Source organism: Lampetra planeri, chromosome 8, assembly GCF_965212315.1.
Source record: "Lampetra planeri chromosome 8, kcLamPlan1.2.h2, whole genome shotgun sequence".
NCBI classification, from domain to species: Eukaryota; Metazoa; Chordata; class Hyperoartia; order Petromyzontiformes; family Petromyzontidae; genus Lampetra; species Lampetra planeri.
In genome coordinates this window covers 4,535,813-4,557,398 of record NC_136114.1, presented here as the reverse complement: position 1 = coordinate 4,557,398, position 21,586 = coordinate 4,535,813, and the positions used below count along the sequence as shown (strand labels likewise).

Here is a 21,586-nt window from a genome sequence, read left to right as displayed (position 1 = left end):
TGTTCATCAATTGTCCCGCACATGCAATTCTGCCCCAATGACCACGTATCAGCATTCTCATCTCCACTTACGCGTGACAGCACCGAACAGGAATGTTAATCGCACGCAGGCTGAGGGTCTGCCCGAAAACACGTCCTATAATCCCCCCCACAAATTGGACTGCTATCAATCAGGGCTCTGCCGCGCGAATGAGGCGCGCCCTCTAACCCCGCGCTAATGAGTCTGTGTTCACCGTAGCCGGTAATCTACATTCGTAAGAGTCATTTGCTGCGTGGTGGTTGCACACCTCTCGTCAGGGACTTGGACGTGGATGCCCATAACAAGGTAAGAGGACAAGGCGCAGCCCCAGTAATTTCTCGCTCACACCACCGCTGGCAGAAGGACCCCCCCTCCCCCCACCCTGCTAGTCTTCCACTCTGGTCAGACGTCATGGAATAGGTCGGAGTACCCCCACTTAACCTCAGCACAAGGGACCGGCCGATAAACTCACGTGGTGTACCCAATAATACGGCTGGGTTACATTGCCCCTATATAGTTCCCCAATTGAGGTGCTCACTGCCTTCGTAGCTTGGTTTACATTCATATATTGACATAATAAAAGCTTGTTGTAGCATTGCCAATTTCTACGAATGTTGCCCTTCGCTGTTACTGTTTTTATTTTACCAGGTAGGGCCCACTGAGCTATATGGCTCTTTCTCAGAATCGACCTGGCCACAAATGATAGCTCAACGAAGAGGCTTTTCAAGCGGAAATTTATAGCAGACAAGTACTCTTAAAAGCACGTTTCTAAATGCGGAGGGGAAAGCCGGAGGACCTGCAGAAAAATCCACGCGACCACAGATAGAGAGACATGCAAATTCCAAATGTACAGCAGGGATCAGGGTCGGGGTCGAAACCCACGACCTCCTGTATACCAGGCGAGGTTGTTAACATCTCACCACCGCGGTGCCCTAGTGTTTAACACACGTCTCAACTGCAACATTGTAGGGTGGACAGAGGCAACAACGACATTTACGGAAACTTGCACCGTTATTTCAGTTGCTGCTCTGAAAAATCGAATTGAACTAGTGACCTCTGGGTCGCAAGTCCAGTGAGCAATCCATTACACCACAGTAGCGTCCCTTAATGGTGCGAAATATTAATCAAAATGTGAACCGCTTTGAACCAGTGAAAAATATCCCCGATCAAATCAGCGAAGTGGGTGCTGATTTTCATTGGCAATGCTCAACGAGTAGTGGAAATTCCACCTTCCTATAACGGAGAAAGTTTCTTCCACAGATATCTATTCTTGACATCCCACAAAGTGGCACTTATTTATTGACCTTCAAAGGCTGGTCGGCTGATTCATCTCCCAAACAGACTTGAGGGGAAGAAGCAGATTTGCGGGCATTATATCTCGACAGAATGTAAAATGCATGATGGCTGAAAATATCGAACAGCTTGTAATATAATACCTTAGCGCAGTATACATTACAAAAGTACTTTAAAAACGATCATATTTTATTTTAAGAAAGCTAAAAGCCTTTGGAGATTCCACTTTTGTTCGAAAATGAGATCTGAGAAATCTCAATTATGTCGGGCCAGCTTGTTACATTTTTTACAGTTTAATTGCGGGCAATTTTCCAATTCCCAGCCTCAACTGCGATACGAGAAACCCAGCGCTTGAACACAGCCAAAGAAATCTCACAAAAGAGGGAAAGATTGCACACAGATGTTGGAGGAGCAGTGTGCTGGGATCTCACGGTAGAGAGATGTTAACTACATCGCCGGGTATACAAGAGGTCGTGGGTTCGATCCCAACTCTGACGTCTGCAGTATATTTGGAGTTTGCGTGTTCTCCCCGTGGTTGCGTGGATTTTTTTCTCTGGGATCCTCCGGTTTATCCCTCCACATTTATAAACATGAGTCTGGAGTATTTGGCTGCTTTTAATTTCCACGTGACGATAAAACAATTCGTTTACCTATCAATTGTGGCCAGGTTTTCTTCTGAAAAGAGCTATACAGCTCAGTGGGCCTTACCAGGTAAAATAAAATAAAAAGTTTAGTTTTGTTCCACACCGATTTACTTGAGCTGAATCACGACTTATCTGAAAATGTGAATTCTAATGGAATAACGAAATAAATTAGGGGACATTGCATCTCCTTCACATATTCCTCTCTCCACGTACATATATATTTCTTACACATCCCCTCAGCCGCACGGCCTTCTGGGAGTGTATAATTTCAGCAGCTTGGTGTTGAGACACTGCAACGGTTTTGATGCAGTGTCTCATCAGCAGAGTCAAGCTTTGCTTGAAACATTGCTGGTGAACTGCCGATGTTATTGGCAAGAACCCTCTCTTTACGATATAAGGGGAGGGCGGGGGGGGGGTCCCCAGGTCAACGCGAAATTATATAGAATAACACTCAAAATTACATTAAGTGTATGTTGAAATCGGTCCAAAGTTTGCTTGTCCTGCAACAACGCTGCTGAAAATACGTACTCTCAGAAGGCCGTGCGGCTGTTGGGTTGTGGAAGAAATATTTTTGTTTGTGGAGATATGGATATATGAAGGAGATGAACTGCCTGCTAATTTATTTCGTTATTTATATTCTCCACAACAACCCTAATGGAATATGTCAATAAATAAACTAAATCCAGGCATATTGGCTGCAATATCGCCAATTATATATATATTTTTTCAAAGCAGTGTTGTTTTTGAAGAGTGTGTTGGGTTTTTGTACTTGTTAATTGTGCTTGTGTAGTAATGCCAACACAGCAGCATCACAAGTTAATGTTTAACTCGTAGGCTTTCACGACCAATATCATCCATAATAGCGTTGGAAAGGCTGCTACCGTTGGTGCAGGAGTTGAGGGTCCTCCTGACGATCATGGAGGATAATGAGTAAACGTCCTTGTAGCGCCGCATTAGCGTTGTCCCGCATCCCGCTCCAAATGGTACTTGCCGGCCACGCCATGCCCTCTACGGGCGAAATGGCAGGCGGCAACTGCGTGGTCTCCGCTGCGGGAACCGCCGCTGTCGTCGGCAGCTCCGGCGAGCCCCGCAGCTCCCTCCTCATCCCCTGGTTGGCAGGCGCGGATGCGGAGAGCTTTGTGATCAGCTGGTCGATAGTGACGAGGAGCAGGTCAAGGCGGTTGACCACCTCGCGCCACCAATCCTCGCTGCGTGACTGCGGAAGATCGATGCCCCTCGCCCGCTGGTCTGTAGCCACCGTTCTTGCACCTACGGGATTTGTAACCAGGGTCCCGGGGTCCTGGGGCTGTGGGAGGGATGACCATCTCGCCGTCCTCGTCCTCTGACGACACTACAGGTGGGTTCCTCTTCTTGGTTAGCTTCGACATGATGGTTTTGAACTTCTAATGCCAGTTGTAATGTTTCAACCACTTCTGACACCAGTTATAGTGTCAGTGATTCGGAGACGAGGTTTGTAGGAGGCACCTTCTTTAATGTAAAGATTCATGGTCTCGCCCACACTCTCTACAGTCGCTTAGCCTTTACACACCACTAGCCGTCTAACACTGACGATGCTGACTGAGACAACAAACAACTCTCTGACAGCACAACGTCGAGCAAAGACGGCAACGACGATGGCGATGAGACGAATCCAATCCCAGAACCGGCAACCTCGAGCTCCCGCTCTCGGCTCCTTTTATCCTCCCAGCGCGGCCTAACTCCGCCTTGGCCGCGCCTCCCTTCTCGAACCCACTAGCAGGTTCCAGGGGCTTCCAGATGGCATCCTCCGTGACCCTTGACCCAGTTCCTCCGCCCTGCCAACACACCGTGCACACACTCACCGGAGTGTGTCCTGTCTGTCCACCACAGTTGCTGCTGCTGTCCACCAGCTGGTGCTATTACACTACACATGGATCACCTTGTATATTTACACTGATGAAACCAGTGATAATGACATCGGTCTCAAATTCCTTCCATCTCTGTCAGAACACCTCAAGTCTGCGCCATCCTCTCGCTGAGGGATTTCTTGCAGGTTTTTGTAACATTGGGGTGCCAAGGTGGTAAGATGTTAACTGCATCACCTGGTATGCAGGAGGTTGTAGGTTCTATCCTGACTCTGATGCCTGTGTATTTGGAGTTTGCATTTTTCTCTCCCTGTGGTCTGGTGGATTTTTCTCTGGGTCCATTGGCTTTTACCTCCGCATTAAGAAACGTGCTTTTAGAATATCAGGCTGCTAAAAAATTCCACGCGATAAGCCACTTTGTTGACCTCTCTGAGAAAGAGACACATAGCTCAGTGGGCCCTGGTAGAATACTAAATATTTATTTTTAGTCTTTGAGGTGCAGATGCAGTCTTGAGCCAAGTGTGGTGACCGCGCACAAACAGAGGACATCACGGGCTTGTGTCACGCAAAACAGTGTAAGCCTCACCTGCAGACACTCACGTCTACCAACACAGCTCTATCCTTTATTGGACACGCGAGAATGTCAAGGAGATGGGCTATCTCCTTGAAAATTGATGCCAAAATCCATAATTAATTGACCATATTTCGGAGGCATATTCCGGCGACCGGAATGATGCGGAGCAGGAGAGCGGGGGGGGGGGGGGATCTGGGAAGGGGGAGGGAATTATCGACGCGACAGTGAGCGCGCCTTCGTCCTCCAGAGGTCCGGGGCTCGCACTGCCGAGGATATCTCTCGCTTCTTATCGGTCAAGAAAATAAAGTGAGATGTGCCTCGCCCCGTGCTCACGCCACGATGGCGGAGGCAACGTTTTGCTGAAGGTCAGCGAAGTTATTTGTCACTTTGAAACGCCACCGTGCATGCAGTGGACACGAGCGATGATGTGCAATAGTTTTGGAGAAAAAGTACAGCCAAGCATGCGTGTCACTCTCTTAACTATGTTACGTAAGTTACGTCCTTGCTGAAGCCACATTGAAGTCCAGTATAACCCAATGTAGCCGTAATAAATATAATCCTCCACTTGTACATATTTCACTCTACAATTTTTCTAGATGCTGCTGTGGTTAATGTGGTTGGAGTTTGTGAGCAGTGCTTAATTTGGTCAATGGAACCACACCGACAATAACCGTGAGTCCACGCATCTCAAATTTAGACATCTTTTCATGAGATCATAGAAATATTGTGTACAATATTATAGGGTTATTGTGGATAAGGGGTACATTGTACTCTAGTGGTAGTGCCTTGCAGCAGGCGTCAGGATCGGGATCGAACCCATGCCCTTCTGTATACCAGACGAGGTAGCTAACATCTCGCCACTGCGGCGCCCCTAACAATATCCTCAACAGGACCATACTGACTCCATCTGCCCGCACCCCCTTCAAAACCCCAATTATCAATCATAAAATTGGTCGCGAAAGCCCAAATATGAAACAACGTGACACACCGCAATGTGTTGTGTCACATTAGCCTGCATAGAAATGCATCACATTGCAATTCATTGCACGTTCTTCTCAGGCCTGTATTCAGCCCATAATGCCAACAACCTATGTTTGATTCCCTGGTTAGGTACAAAACTAAGTGGCAAATGGTGCATGAACGGGCTCAGGGCCTCCCTAAGATTGTCTCAGCCAAAACACAAATTGAGTGCCTCGTTGCAGTGGGTGTTAATATTAGCAATGGAGAGACAAAGGTGGCCCGGTGTGGTGTTTGCCACATCGCCCTCTTGTGTGCCATACGGGGTCTAGGAGGTGCTCACTGAAAATAAGCTTATCCAAAATGATCTTTGTAGGTTAAGTGGGTAATTTAAATCATCGACATATACAGTAGGTATAATGGGATGTAGCTCCAGTGAGCTACAAAGCTGAACTTTGGCACAACTATCGTCGAGCCTATGCCTACACGTAGACGAAATGCACCTCCAATTAGCACGCTTGACTACGTACGGTGCGAAAGAAGTTCAACATACAAATGTGAATTTCAAAAAATGTTGACCCGTAATAAAAAAAAAACAGCCTGGATATTGATTGTATCACTCAAGGCGATGGATAGCGTACAGCTCTACATGGCTTGAGTCTCGTGCTAAACACACACACGATCCACATCATCGATGAATCAAGTAATTCCCCTCTCACGGAGTCGGACACTAACACCAGCATGAAGCCAGAAAAGCCTGCTGGGACTTTCGACTCTAGTAGATATTGTATACAACACGTATGTATTCTTTTTTTTTCTTTACCGATAGAACCAAAGAGTCATTCCTGCAGCCACGAAAGCTTCGAATCTAACACGTGTGTACACTTCGACAGTGTATTATGCGCACCTATAGTTAAAATAACATTGCACAGTTTTTTCATCTGTCGGTGGCCCTGAGCCAGTGATTAAAAAAAAAACTTTCTCTTAGCGCTACCAATCTTTCCGTAGGACAACTGTTGTCGCTATCTTCTTCTTCTTGTCGTACGGCTGCTGATGTAGATGCAGAGCATCGACTACAATTTCACATGCAAGTGGTCGAGCCAGACAACCGCGTCAGGAGCAAGCGGAACCGTGCATCGTCACTGCGATGCCTCCTTTGCGTTTGTGCATCGGGGGGCATTGCATAGTTACACGTCGCACGGTCTGTTCTGGACCACCACAGTCGCACACTGCTGGAACGTTTCACATGTTCCACTTGTGCATCGCGGTTCGTGTGGATGCGGTTCAGGGGTGGACCATTGTTGACTTCCTAAAACGTGTTTCTCGTGTACTGTATAGTAAACATCTAAAAAGCAATATAGCAATGTGCTTTTAGGAGAGCATGTTTCATCACGTGTAGTTTACCTGCTGCGACGCACGGACCATAAACCTGGACATTGACGAGGAAAATGAAAGAAAAGCTGAAAATGGCAAAGAGGTATGGAGAGGCACAAGCTTGCACTGGGAGAAACATGGATCTGGGAACAAAGGCAACAGTGAAGAGTCACGAAAGTGGACTTTGGGCAAGAACACGTCATGCGAAGGGATGGTGGGTGGTGATCAAGGCAGCCAAGCGAGTAACTATAGCCCGAGAGGACGTCCATGGTGGAGTAACAGGAATGTCGCATGGGATGGCGGCGGCTTGGGCAGGCCTTGGTGCAGCAGTGGAGAGAGAATGGCATCTGCCGCCGCCGCCGCTGATAAATATAGAAGCCATACCTGTCATTTTGTACGTGTCCATGCGCAAAGTATACATTTCAAATCTCTTTATTCTAATTTCCCTCCCCGCAGTTTATTATTACTCATCTTCCCCACATTCCCAATGCCCCCACCCCACCTCTATCCTGGCGTTAATCACTCATAAATCACACGGCCGCCCATCACTCGGGTACAATGGGTCCACAATCCATCACCTCTAAGCCAAACCGCGCTGAGCTGGGCAATCAACAGGCGCGCGCGCACTCCCTGCGGATGATGCAATCACAAGACGCCTGATTAAGGCCAATTTTTTTCATCTCTTCATCTGACATTTTAATTCATCTCTCATTTTTTTTCATATCGCGCGATGTAGAAAGAAGAAAAAAAAAGAAACGCAGAGTAGTTCCTCCAAGGTCACTGCCACTACGATGTGCACTGGGAATGTCGCGGCCGAGGCGTGGCTAATGTACAGCAATGGCAATCGTATTGGCAGGAGTGCCGTATCAGCAGATCGGTTATGAGCCTTGTCAGAGGAGTCATTTGTGTGCCAGGCATGTGATCCAGTGTTGCTGTCTGAATACAGATTAAGTGGCCAGCCTCTCTTGTGTGTGTCGAAAGACAAAGATCCCTCGAATGGTCTTACACAGAACCCGGCGACCCGGGTTCCATTCTCGTACATGGCCAACGCCGGTGACGATTATCCGAACCGGTCCTGGGCCTCCCCTAGGGAGACTCAGCCTCAAAGGAGTACCCGGTGCGGTGTGTAAACATTGCCACTGGGGAGACAAAGGCGGCCGGGCGTGGTGCTGGCCACCAACCCCCTCGTGTACCGTACCGGCCTTCACAGGTTCTCGCTAAACAGCACTTGCGCCAGCAGTCTGTTCAAGGCTATACGGGGGATCTTTGTCTTTTGTGTGTGTGTGCGTCCAGCCGTACAAATGATGCCACGGAACCCAGGCCCCCTTAGCCAATCACAAGCGATGTGATCAGTGCTGTGGGGAGGCCTGCCGCCTGTCAATGGGATCTAGGCAATAAAGGGGAGGGGGGGGCGATGCTTCGAGGAGGGTGGCGGATGCCGGCAAACCTCGTTTCGCTGCAAGTGAATGCGAATGCCCACGTTCTCGTTGCGAAGAGGTCCGGCGATTACTCAGAGTTCTTATACTCCAGTAGGGGGAGGAAGGGGGGTGTGGGGGTGAGAGTAAAAGTGAACGGGCCGCGTGGATGGTTCGACTCGCGGTCCCAATGACTTGTCGCCGAGTCTGGCTTTGAGCGCCGTCAAAAGAATGCGAGCGATGTCATCAGGCAGGGGAAGCTAAGCAGGGTTGAGCTAGGAGAGCGCTTGGATGGGCGACTGTTGTGCGCAACAGTTGGCGTAGGCTGCGGGATTCTGTGGTGGGCAGCAGAGATAGCTTTGCATTGTTACCTTTATTGTGCTGCAAGGCCGTAATTATAATATATATTGGGGGGGGGGACACACCCCCCCCCCCCCCCCAATATTCAAATATGCTCAAAATGTCCCCCCAATATATCGCTATAAAATAGATGTCTGTTTATATGATTGTGGTTATGGTTGTACATTAATAATCCCTAATATCTGCCATTACATACAATGAAACAGAGCAATGTAATACAATGCACTATTAGACATTATTGTAAAAAAAAGTCAATCCCATATGCTAGTGAATCTTTTTATATTTTAGCAGGAAATTCGTTTTCGAATTTTTATTTTTTTCTGGGGAGGGACTCCATGGCTACGGCCTTGTTGTACTGTCATTTGCCGTAAACGTTCACATATCCGACCCTGTCGCATATCTGCCTATACCTTTATAAGGTCGCACTCATTAAACACAAAGTGCGTGCCATAAATGACCCACAATACCTTGCTGATCTCGTCAAGGAGCATAAACTGTCACGCGAACTCCGGTCATCCTCGCAACGGCTTTTGGCTGGCCGTCGGACAAAGACGGTCACTGCGTCGCCCGCTTTCAGATGCGCTTCTACGGCCGTCTATAATATTCGGAAGCCACTGGGGCTATGCACTTTTAAATCTAGATTGAATTTCTTCAGAACTACTTTTTGTATTTAGTTTGTTGTCCTTCCCCCGCGCCTCCAATGAGCATGGTTGGCTACGTACGGCGCGAACGAAGTTCAACATACATACGGTCCCCGAGCAAGCAGGATACGCAACGTTGTGCTGTTCTGTGTCTTTGCTCAACTGATATCCTCTCCCGTGCCCGTGAGACTGAGCAACACTGGATCGCAAGTGCATTGGTTTAACCCAGAATCAGAAAGGTCCTGCTTTGGCAATCTAACACCAGCCCCACAGGTCCCCCAACCACCTCAAGCGTAAACATCAATTTTGCAACGCAATTTTTTTTTCCCCATTCATTCATTCATCGGGGAAGGTTTCATTTTTCATTTGTCCACCCACGGGGTTGAGCCCCGCATCTCAGAGGTTGCTGCCTCAGTCTCCCCGACGTTGCCTCTTGGCCCTGTGAGACACAACCAATGAAACGCTCAGATTCAATTGCTCCTCAGATGTTTCCACGCTTCCAATATGATCCGAAGCTGCATCCGCTCACACAGAGTGGCACGACTAAGAGAGACCTACGCGGCTACATTGTGTAAATCGGCTTGCTGAGCTCATTAACCTTTTCATACTATCCCACGGTTGCCTTCCTCTTCAACGGAGGGACGAAAATAAAAATACATTGAAAGTTAATGAGGCGGTCATGCCTAAATGCTTGCACGTGAGAAACTGAGGCAGTGCGAAGGAGGAAGCCCTGCGGAGCCAGCGCATGGCACTTTCTCTCTCTGTATTGAACGGCCTGTCATTTAAGGCTAAACTATTTACTTTGTGTAAATCTGCTTCCCCTTCAGCTTGAAACTAATGCTGGTATTAGTCAATACAGTTGATTAAATCGGCAAAAATTGTAATCCGCTACTTCTTTGTGGTCGATTTTACTCAGGAGGCCTCCTTTAAAAATGTTGACCACTCTTGGCTCGAAGGTGGGAAACCCCCAAACGAGCCACGCCCAGCGTGACGCACTGGATGACGCCTATGACGTCACCAAGCCCTGTCCATCGCCTCTCGTCCAGCGGCACACATCGGAACAGAAGTGAGACTATTTTATTCCAACTATTTACGTGTTTTTGATTATTTGCGCAATCAAACTAATGATCGGTAGAGTGATCGATTACTTGAGTAATGGACCGTGATGCCAGGTGAAGAGCCATTTTGGAGCTCAATATGAGTTTGATGATGACGTTACTAGGGGCCTTAACTGGAACACATTTTTGTTACCTCTGATGAAATATAAATACAGCATACTATTGAGTTTGCCACTCACAAACAAACACCTCGTGAAAGACACAACGCGGAAGATCCCCGGCTTTGATCCTCCACGAAGTTCATGGTCCAACCTAAACCGCATCGGCACAAGCCGTGGCAGTAGATGCAGACACCTGATGCACAAATGTAAAATAAATAAAAAAAACCTCTCCAATGTGCGACTGTGGCCATCTATAACAGAGCGTAACAACATTACACGACGCAATGCTACCGATCCACAAATAGCAAGGGGACATCAGAGCGATACACTCCGCTATCTGGCTTGATCACCTGAATGTGAAATCGTTGTTGCTCTGCATCTACACTCAGCCATGCGAAAGAAGCAGAAGGTTCAGTTTGCACCATCAATGTAACCAGATTATTACATTATGTTGTTGTCTATCGTGTATAATAACCCAGAAGTGATTGTCATATGGAGCGACCGGCACCTGGCATGTGAATGTGGAATTTCCACCACTGGCTTAAGCCCACTCTTGTTGCATCATTAAATATGGAGGCACCTCGATTGCTATAAGCAATATATTTTAAACAGATGCTTAGAATATAAGAAACATATCAAATTAATAATTCTATCGTTCCCCATAATTATAACAACGTCCATAAAGTAACAACTGTCGCCAAAATAAGAAATGTAAATTGGTTGTCACCGTGCTAAACAAAGGACCTCGGACATAAGGACATGCATAAGAGCGAAACAGGAAGACTTCTTCACAATTCTGACACATTGATGAAGCTGCTTGTTGTCATCACCAGCGAAGCGTCGTACTCAAATTGAGAATGTCGTGGGTTTACCTCTGTTTACGCCACAAACCCTACTAATTGGCCGTTTTGGGTGGTGGCGGACTAACGACACATTTTAATTTAAGCAATCTAATAAAAAAAATCGTTCTTATGGATGATATTGGTCGCGAAAGCCTACGTGTTCAACAAATGTACGCTTAAATTCGTATACGATTCTTACTCTAAATTTGTACAGTTTCTGACGTTGGGTTAGCCTACGTATTTCAAAATTGACTACAATTTGCTTCAAAGGAAATGAACACCGGTCACGAACGGAATATATTGGAGTGTGCCGAACTTGATGGCATTGCCATAAATGAGAGTAAAGTGGGAAGCATTGCATAACCAAGGAAGAAAACAATCCTTGTACAAATGTGCATTTTCCTTCTTGGTGTGTTCTACTTTACTGAGTGTGTCATTAGGACCCCAGTTTGCGACTCACTGAAGCAGGATTTTTACTGCGTTCCAAATTGAAGGTTTTATATAGCGACATAAAGCTGTCATTTTGAAATGTATTTTTCGGTTTCAAAGTTGTATTTTTTTTTATTATATACCATATACACACGTGAATAATGTTCATGGCTGCTGTCAGACGATGTTCACCCCTAACCTTAGAGAATGTTTCACGCAATGCTCTGGTAGTTTTATTGGCCCTGGTGTGAGCTGTTGCGAGCTCGAGATGCTACAAAAGTGTTCTAAGAGAGGGTTGTTTTCAGTGGCTCTAGACACTTTGCTCATGACAATCTGTAAACCCAATAACAAAACCTAAAGTTCCGAGTGCGTGTCATTTTGCCCTGATTGCACTACCAGCATCACATCACGGGATTATCAATCATGTTGGTGATCTCGCAGACAGAACAGTGCAACCTTCCGTGTTATAGATATCACAGAGCTACCGCTGAGACCCCTTCTTCAATTGACCTCTGGTTCACGCAGTCGACAGCAGCACTTTCTCATCCGCTCTGCGTATGATGAGTCATGTCTGTCGCATGCCAGTAAAACTGATATTTAATTCTCAGGTATAGAACGTGTCCATATTTATTACAGAGTCACATTTAATGCGATGAGATTTGTGTGCAGCTATTGGCGACTCACTACTCTTGATGGCCCAGTATAGCCACAGGCAGCTGACTGGATTTGAACCCAGGCTCTCAACTGTCAAAGCCCAGCGCTCTGTGATCCACCCATGCTCATCTGAGTGGCTCTGTTGTGCAAGGCCAATACATCCCCAGCTCTTCCATTGTAGCTACATACCTAGGCTGTTTGTCTTGGATGGTCCCACGAAAGTTTGGAGTTTGAGTAACTAACAAGAAGACTCTAAATTCATGGTCAGGTACTGGGCCAATGATGTGTGCGTGTTGTCGCTTTCGTAGTGTATCAAAACGTATAGGAGTTACGACACTAAGACCCCCCATGTAGCCTTAACAGATTGTAGAAGCAAGTGTTGTTAGCGATCACCTATGAAGGCTGGCATGGTGGCACACGAGGGGATGGGTGACCAGCACTCCCGAGTGGCGGTGTTTACACACCGCACCAGGTACTCATTCGAGGCTGAGTCGACCTAAGGGAGGCCCAGGACCGGTTCAGATAATCGTCACTGGTGTTGGCCATGAGCGGGAATCGAACTCGTGTCGCCCGGTTCGTAGCGCAACGCGCCAACCGTTGCGCCACCGCTCCCCACGTGCCGCTCTGGTGTGCGAGAGGCACGCTTGACCACGTCTCTGAAATCCATTTTCCTATTAACAAAGCTGCTCGCCTGCGTGGGCAGAGCCCGGGATCACAGATGTGACTATTCAATCCCGCAAGCCCCCTGCGGTGGCTCAATCAATTGTTGCGATTCAGGCTCCAGGAATCGATTGCTCTCTGATACTTGTATTTCAAATATGTAGCAGCGGTGCACCCGTGGCGTCAGAGGTCAGGTGACCGACCCCATTACAAACACAACATAACAATCAAAATACACCGATTCCTCCCAAAGCCCCCCCCCACACCCGTATCATTTCCAACCTCACATAAAATAAAAAAACAGATGCTGTGATAGGATTTTTTGAATGGCATTTCAACGAACTGATGAAGATCCCCGTACGTGGTGGATTCAAATGTCACAACGGGCAGTGCGCACTCATCAAACACGTTCTTCTTTGGCGATGGTTCTCTTCACGGTGAAGAGCAGCTTTCCAAAAGGACTCCAAACTCTTCTTTGCATATTTTTGTTTTATCCCAGTCCGGTCACAGTAGCTGCCCTCTAACTGCGTTTTCCAGTTGTGTCCCTCCGACAGACGTCTACAATTGCCCACGAGTGACAAACAGTTACATCTCTGTACTCTTTGGTTCTTTCGGTAAAGTCACGTAGGTATAAAATAAAAAATAAAAACTGCTTTAAAAACAGTCTGCCTCAGCAGCAGATCGTGCTTTCCCACCTGATGACGGACGCTTGTGTTGCGCCCGAAACGTCGTGATTTATTTTATTTTTCTACCTACGTGACTTTACCGAAAGAACTAAAGAGTATGGATTCCTGCAGTCACGAAAGCTTCAAATCAAGTTGCATCTCTGTGTCACATTGTCACATTCTCCGCTATTACGAAGCTACTGGAGCTATGCACTTTTAACATCTAGATTGAAAGCTAATTTCTTTAGAAATGCTGTTCATGTTTAGTTTGTTGTCCTCCCGCACCTCCAATTATCAACGGCTGGTTACGTACGGTGCGAAAGAAGTTCAACATACAGCACATACATACACACATACGGGGGCGCCACATTGGCGAGATGTTACCTCCATTGGCAAGTTTGCAGGAGGTCGTGGATCCCATCTCGAACCTGACGCCTGTATATTTGGAGTTTGCATTTTCTCCCCGTGGTTGCGCGGATTTTTTATCCGGGTCCACCGGTTTTGCCCTCCACATTCAGAATGAACGTGCCTTCAGAGCACGTGGCCGCGATACGTTTTCACATGACGATAAGGCATCTCGTTGAGCTGTTATTTGTGGCCAGGTCGCTTCTGCAAAATAACGACATAGCGTAGTGGGCCGTACCCCGTGAAAATAAAAAAAGAACACAAACAAAACAAATACATTCTGCGCAGTTGCTGGCACGTTTCCAGTACTTGCACGTGACCGTGTCATGAGACCGGCCTTCCATTATCCCATGACGCCACGTGACAGCCACACGCGCTTGATGAACTCATTGTCCTGCGGAGGGAGCTGGTAGGAACGTTAGGTTGCTCGGTCAATGGCCAGGGTCAACGGCGGCGTGGTGTATTCCGCAAATATGGCCGACTGTGAGGGCGGGCACAAGCCGGCGTGAGTAGGTTAAACGTTGAGTTTTATAAGGGCACCACGGGGTGACCAGCCCCTCCCCACCCAGCCCCACCCCTCCTACCCCCCACCCAGCCCCACCCTCCCCACCCAGCCCCTCCCCTCCCCACCCTCCCTCCCCACCCTCCCCTCTCCACCCAGCCCCGCCCCTCCCATTTTTTGATGCACGACGGACGGACACAATAATCCCCTGTGGGCTGATGGAACCAGGTGGTTCCTACCAGTATTATTGTTGCTCTTGCCTTGAGCAGATGCTCAGATGCTCAATGTGCAAGTGGCTCGGTGGTTCAGGGGACTGACGCCCGTGTGGGAGGCCTGCCGGGAACCTAGGTTCGACTCCAGGTCTTAGCCACCCGTGTTTAAATGACGTTTAATAATGTGGCGAGTTTGGTGCGCCCATCTATTTCCCCAAACGCTTGCCTTCGACAGACACACATGTGGTGTGAGCAAATCACCGAGAATGTGCCCATTTTCGTCAGATCGCACTTGTCAGAAGAAGCTGAGCCGGGTCGAGCCTGATTAGCGCTTGCATGGATCGACCGCCATCCACGGAGACGGCTGCAGTCGGCATTGTGGACAATAGAGCGAAGTGCAGCAAACTCCATCGCTCAGCACTCCACTTAAACTATCTATAAACAATTTAACACGTAGCCTTTCGCGACCAATATTATTCATAATCAACGTTTTTGGGTTTTTACTGATTGGCCGTGTCGGGTGGTGGAGGGTTACGACACATTTATAAATAACGCGATCTAAACCCAAAAACGTTGATTATGAAAGTATCTATAAACAAACATTACCAGGTAAGGCCCACTGAGCTATATAGATGTTTTTCAGAAGCGATTTGACCACAATTGATAGCTCAACACAGTGGCTCATAATGTGGACATGTGTAGCAGCCAACTGCTCTAAATGCATGCGTCTAAATGTGGAGGGAAAACCCAGAGGACCCGGAGAAAAATCGACGCGACCACGGGGCGAGAGACACGCAACCTCCAAATATACAACGGGCGTCAGGGTCGGGATCGAACCCAGCGCCTCCTGTATACCAGGCAAGGTAGTTAACATCTCGCCCATACAGCACCCCTCGCCATCACCAGCCTGCGCTGCCCACTGTGGTGAAGTAGGATCAAACATCCTTCACGGCCCACAACGCACGAAGAAGCCCTTATCCGCCCGTGGATTTACAAACGGGCTGCGCATTCAAATAGACTCATTGCACGGCAAGTGCAATTATGGGTTTTGATCACGATGTAGAATTTTGTTGTTGTTACTGTTATTGTTGGCAAAAGAATAAACGTGGTTGCTCAATGTGTGCGTGCGTGCGTGCGATCAACCCGTTGTCCTCACATCGCTCTCTGGGCAACGTCACGCCCCACGTGTAGTCCAGCTCCTTTGTTCCCAAGTTGCGCATTCACTGAAGGCGCCCGCCCGCCCCCTCCTCCCCGCTAAGAGCCCGCAGTCACTGCCCACCCTGCACCCGTGCCTTATTAGGGAGAATTGTTGGGGTCCCTCACGTTAAACCATTAGCGCCCCGGGTCACTTTGAAGTGTGCTTTGTAAGTCACTGATGGCGTGCGGTGTCCGTCCGAGCGAGGCCGCCACTGCGGTAGGGGGGGCAGCGAGCGTGACCGCTTTGCTTTTGCCCGGGGGGGGGGGGGGTAGATGCCGCGGTGCTGAAATTTTAACCGCCTCGCCTGGTTTACAGGAGGTCTGTGGGTTCAAAACCGACCTTGGCGCCTGCTGTATATTTGGAGTTTGCATCGTGGCGAGATGTTAACTACTTCGCCTGGTATTCAGGAGGTCTGTGGGTTCAAAACCGACCCTTGACGCCTGCTGTTTATTTGGAGTTTGCATGGTTTTCAGTTTCAGCTTTCAGTTTCAGTTTCATTTATTTAGTATAGCCTTGTGAGCCATTCGGCTCTTGAATCGGGTGCAACCGCAACAAACAAAAACATGAACAAAAAAACATCTTAAAGTGACTATGCACAAACAGAAAAATCCAGGAAAAAACAGCAAAAAAATCTTCCAGAAAAAAGCACCATACACCAACGTTCTGTGCAAAAATCCCAGTGGGATGCAAGTTAAACAACAAACAACCACAAGACAACTTAGATTAAAGCCATCATTCTAACTCCGTACTACAACAAACAAACATGGCCAAACCAAAAAACGTTTTCTCAATCACCAAAATAAAGCCATAAAAGCAATGTAACAGTGATCATAGGAACTGTGACCGAAATTTTACAATAAACGACATAAACAACACGTACCACCAAAACCCTGTAGCCATAGCTGACTGCATGAGTCACTCCACAACAGCAGGAGCATCAGTTGGAGTATCAAAATGTTGCAATGCACCTTTAAAGATTAGCTCACTAAATCTAAACACAAGATCATACTTTGCAGCGGTCATCCGGAGCGAAACATTTTATTTTAGGCCACTGAATAGCACTGGCAGCTAGGGGTGTAAAACTCCTCTAGAGCAGTTTTGAGTGAATATCTTATAGGTAGTGATTGAAGTTGCAGTTTATTGGCAATAGCATTCCAGACCCTGGGGGCATCAATAGCAAAGGCCCTTCCTCCAGTATTTGTACGGCAATAGGGAATGTGAAGCTGGTAAATGAGCGAAGACCTTTGGTCAAATTTGTTCTTTGAAACAGAGAGGAGATCCAGCAGGTAGTCTGCGGATTTTTTTTGTAAGTACATCGTGAATAAATAAGATCTGGTGCACAAGCCGTCGAACATTAAGAGATGTTAAGTTTGACCCAATGTAGAGATCGCAGTGGTGTGTCCTATATGGGCAGTTCAATGCAAATCTTAAGGCGGAGTGATGAATTGAGTCAAGCTTCTTCAGTCCAGTACTTGGGGTTGATTTGTATACGATGTCACAGTATTCAAGTAGAGGCAGTATGGTTGCTTTTATCAATTCCAAACGGAACATAGGGGGGAAGCAGTGCTTGCGTCGATACAGAAAAACAATTTTTATTTTCTCTTTTTACCAATATAATCAATGTGATCTTCAAAATTCAGTTTTGAATCCAGGATGACCCCAAGATACTTAGAGATATTGACTTGCTCTATTTGATAATTATTTAAGGAATGTAATTGGGGGAAAATAACTTCCTGCTTTAGTCCTGGTGAGAAGCATAGCACCTTGGTTTTGGAGGTATTCAGGACTAGTTTAAGAGCAACTAGCTGATGTTGTAGTTTGTTGAAATCACCCTGGAGCTTAGCAATCACGTCATCCAGAGAGCGGCCAGCAGTAATCAGTACCGTGTTATCTGCAAAATAATTTACCCTGGAATGATCCAAGTCAGTGCCCAAGTCATTGACATAAAGAGAGATCAAGAGGGGGCCGAGGATGGAACCCTGTGGAACCCCTTTTGTTATTTTAACACTGTTTGACCTCCAACCATCTGTGAATACAGTTTGGGTGCGAGAAAAGAGGTAATTTTATAACCATTTTACTGCGTTTTCGGAAAAACCGAGGCAATTTAGTTTACTAAGCAGGGTGTTGTGGTCGACTGTATCAAAGGCTTTGGAAAAGTCAAGAAAAAGACTGGCGCAGTACTGCTTATTATCACGGCAACTGTAAATGTGATTTAGAGAGTCTAATGCAGCAGATGTGGTGCTTTTTTTTTTCGGAACCCAGATTGTTTTAGATGTAATAGATTATTGTCGGACAGGAAACTGCTAATTTGGTAGTTAAATTTTTTAAATAAAATTTTCATCAACAGGGACAAAATTGAGATAGGTCGGTAGTTATTTGGATCATCTTTAGGGCCCCCTTTGTAAAGTGGACGAACATAAGAATGTTTCCATTCTAGAGGTACCGATGCTTCTTTGATGGACAGGTTGAAAATATGGGTTATAGGTTTGTATATTAGGTGACCAACAGTTAGCAGAGCAAAGACGGGAATCCTATCCGCTCCGGTAGAGAAGGACCCTTTGAGGTAGGACAGTTGTTTCAGAACATTATTTTCGTGGATTGGCTGGAAACTAAATTCGTTTAATGTTTGGATAGGGGTGTAGGAAATTGCATGAGCAGGGGTGACTCCTAATATATTATCAAAAAGGTCACCAGCTTCAAAAAAATGAAGGTTAAAATTGTCAACTATTTTTTTGGGATCTGAAAAATATTCCCCATTTCGGTTAAGTTCAACGGGCAGGTTATATGTTTTGGATGCGTTTTCAATACATTTGATTGTTTTCCAGAAGATCCTGGCATTTCCATGTGATTCCAGGAGAGTGGAGGAAAAGTAGGCATTTATTGCATGCCGTATTTTGTTGATGCATCTATTCCTTATAATCCTGTATTCTAGCCAGTCATTGACCAAATTACTTTTTTGAGCAGATGCCCAAGCCTTGTCTCTAGTTTTCATGAGCTTAGTAATCAAAAGATCAAACCATGGTGGGCGGTTGCCTTTAGTTTTGAATCTAACCAACGGATCAAGTTTGTTAAGAATTTGGAGAAACGTGTACCTGAAGGTCTCCCAATCCGTAGTCAGGTTGGGGATATCACAGACCTTGTCAATATCCGAGTGAAGCACATCATTAGTAAATGCCTGAGTCCTGAAGTGTCTCATGGAGTGCTTCTCAACCAATTTATGGGGGGCTTTGGGTCTGGCTGATGATCTCACCCCAAAAATGAAGGAGTGATCACTAAGGTTATTACCCAGAACACGAGTCAGTGCGAGATTGTGAGGGGCATTTGTCAATAGGACGTCAAGCAGAGATGACTGTCCCGGATTTTTTAGGTTGGGTCTTGTGCGGACATTTATTAATTGAAACAGGTTAAATTAATCTGCAAAATTTGTGACCATGGCCGGCGGGTTTAGCCAATTCCAATTTAGATCACCCACTAAAACTATTTCACCTTTAGGGAGGCCCCCAAGAAGCTCTCTCAGTGCAGACGCAGCTTCAACATCCTTCCCACTAGGCCAGGGGTCGGCAACCTACGGCTCCGGAGCCGCATGCGGCTCTTTACGGGCTGCTTCTTGACGATATGTACGTATGTACATAGATGCATTGCGGCTCTTGAAATACTGAATTTTGTACCGAATTGGAAAGAAATGGCTCTTCTTGTTAGTTGCCGACCCCTGCACTAGGCGGTCTATAGCAGCACACTACCAATATCTGTTGATTATTTGGGAGAGTTTTTCTGAGAGCCAGACCTTCAAAGCAACATTTTTTTAAACAAGGAGTGAGCTGGTGAACATGCAATAGTATTACGAACATAGATGGCAATTCCACCTCCTTTAGATCCTCGGTCAGAGATGTTAACTACATCGCCTGGTATACAGGAGGTCCGTGGGTTCAGCAGGCGTCAGGGTCGGGCCCTGACGCCTGCTGTATATTTGGAGCTTGCACGTCTCTCTTCCCCGTGGTCACGTGGATTTTTCTCCGAGTCTTCCAGTTTTTCCCTTCGCATCTAGAATCAACGTGTGCTTAGGACACTTGGCTACTGGGCATTTTGACATTATAATCCACTACATTGGGCTATCATTTTTTGGCCATGTCGCTGCTGAAATAGAGCAATCTCTTGGCTTAAAGCTTTCGTTACTGCAGGAATTCATATTCTTTGCCTTTTTCGGTAAAGTCACGTAGATAGGTTCAAATGAATAAAAATTACGATCGCTTGTGTTGTGATCGAAACGTCGTGGTTTTTGTTTATTTTATTTGTATTAATTCAGACCCATATCTACGTGACTTTACCGAAAGACCCAAAGAATATAACTATATCGTTCAGTGGGGCCTTTACCCAGTAAAATAAGAAAACATTTTAGCTTTACAGCTGGCACGGCCACAGCGGAATGCCTCCCTGGCAAGGCACTTGGCAGCTCCTGCCTGTAATGGCAATCGCGTGGCTGAAATGGAAAATGATTGGCGGTCACATGTTTGCAGACGTTCATGGTTCCAATACAGCCGTTCCCCTGATCAATACTACGTGTAAGTTAACCAGAGCAATCTTACTATATTTTTGCATCGAACTAGGTAATACAGAGAGCGTCCTTGCTTGCAAGATCGCCGGTTCGCAAACATTGACTCAAGCGAGCGTGACACTGCTGATGCGATACTGTGTGTCGAAAATCGGCCCGCAGGTTTTCTCGTCTTGAAACAATGCTGCTCAAAAAAGTACGGACTCCCAGAAGGCCGTGCGGGTGATGGGGTTGTGTAAGAAATAATTTGTTTTATGTGTGCGCACGGATATGTGACAGAGAGACAAGGTGCCTGCGGATTTGTTTTGATTAAAAATATATATTTATCTATAACCACGCGCCGTCTGCTTCACGGTGGATGTTAAAGATCCCGTGGCGTTATTCGCAAGAGTAGACCATCGCGTGCCAGCGTCCACATTTGCCAAATTTGAAAATGCGCGCTCAAAGGCTAAACGTGGACTGTACATAGAAATAATTGCCCCCCCCCCCAACCGACTTCAAAAATTTGGCAGCACCATCCTGCGAAGGAGTCATGAGACTCGGTAACACTTTCCCGGATGAACAAAGCGAAAAAAATGAACCGGTGACTATCGTGCTGTGCATGTCTTAATATGTGCGTGCTAAGAGCACGTGCCCCAACAGTCGTATCAAGCTAAATGGGGCATCTTTGTCTCCCGGCATGGACGTGCACAATGTTACTTTCTTGTGCGTAAATTATTCATGGAGGCTTCTGAGTTTAGCATTACCTGAATAAGGATGCACTGCTATTCTCGGGTACGAGGATCATATTATTAATGGCACTGAAGCACTAAGGAAACGTCGATGTGACTTGCAGCTGCCAGCTATTGTACAGAGCTTGAAGTATATGTTCAGTCGCGTCACTTTAAAACTAAATATTGATCCACTTGTTTTTGTTTTTTAATGGTACATCACAACAACACTGTCAATGATGATAATTGCTTCGTATGGATATCAGAGTTGACACCCAGAGGTCAGCGACCCGTTTGTAGGCTATTATGAAAGAGAGCTACAAACTCTGTCATTGGTTGCACCAATTGGTTGCACCTATAAAACGACGACGTCTTGATCTTGACCACAGTATGGAACCTTTGTCTGTCATTTAACCCAAAC

General features: G+C 46.6%; 1 long non-coding RNA gene across 1 annotated transcript in view; it reads left to right on the top strand.

Moving 5' to 3' along the window:
* Nucleotides 1-238: 238 nt before the first annotated feature.
* Nucleotides 239-21,586, top strand: part of LOC144720474 (uncharacterized) — a 32,088-nt gene continuing 10,740 nt past the window's right edge. The window contains exon 1 of the long non-coding RNA XR_013585763.1: nt 239-324. This is a non-coding gene — a long non-coding RNA (uncharacterized LOC144720474). The remainder of the gene's footprint in view (nt 325-21,586) is intronic.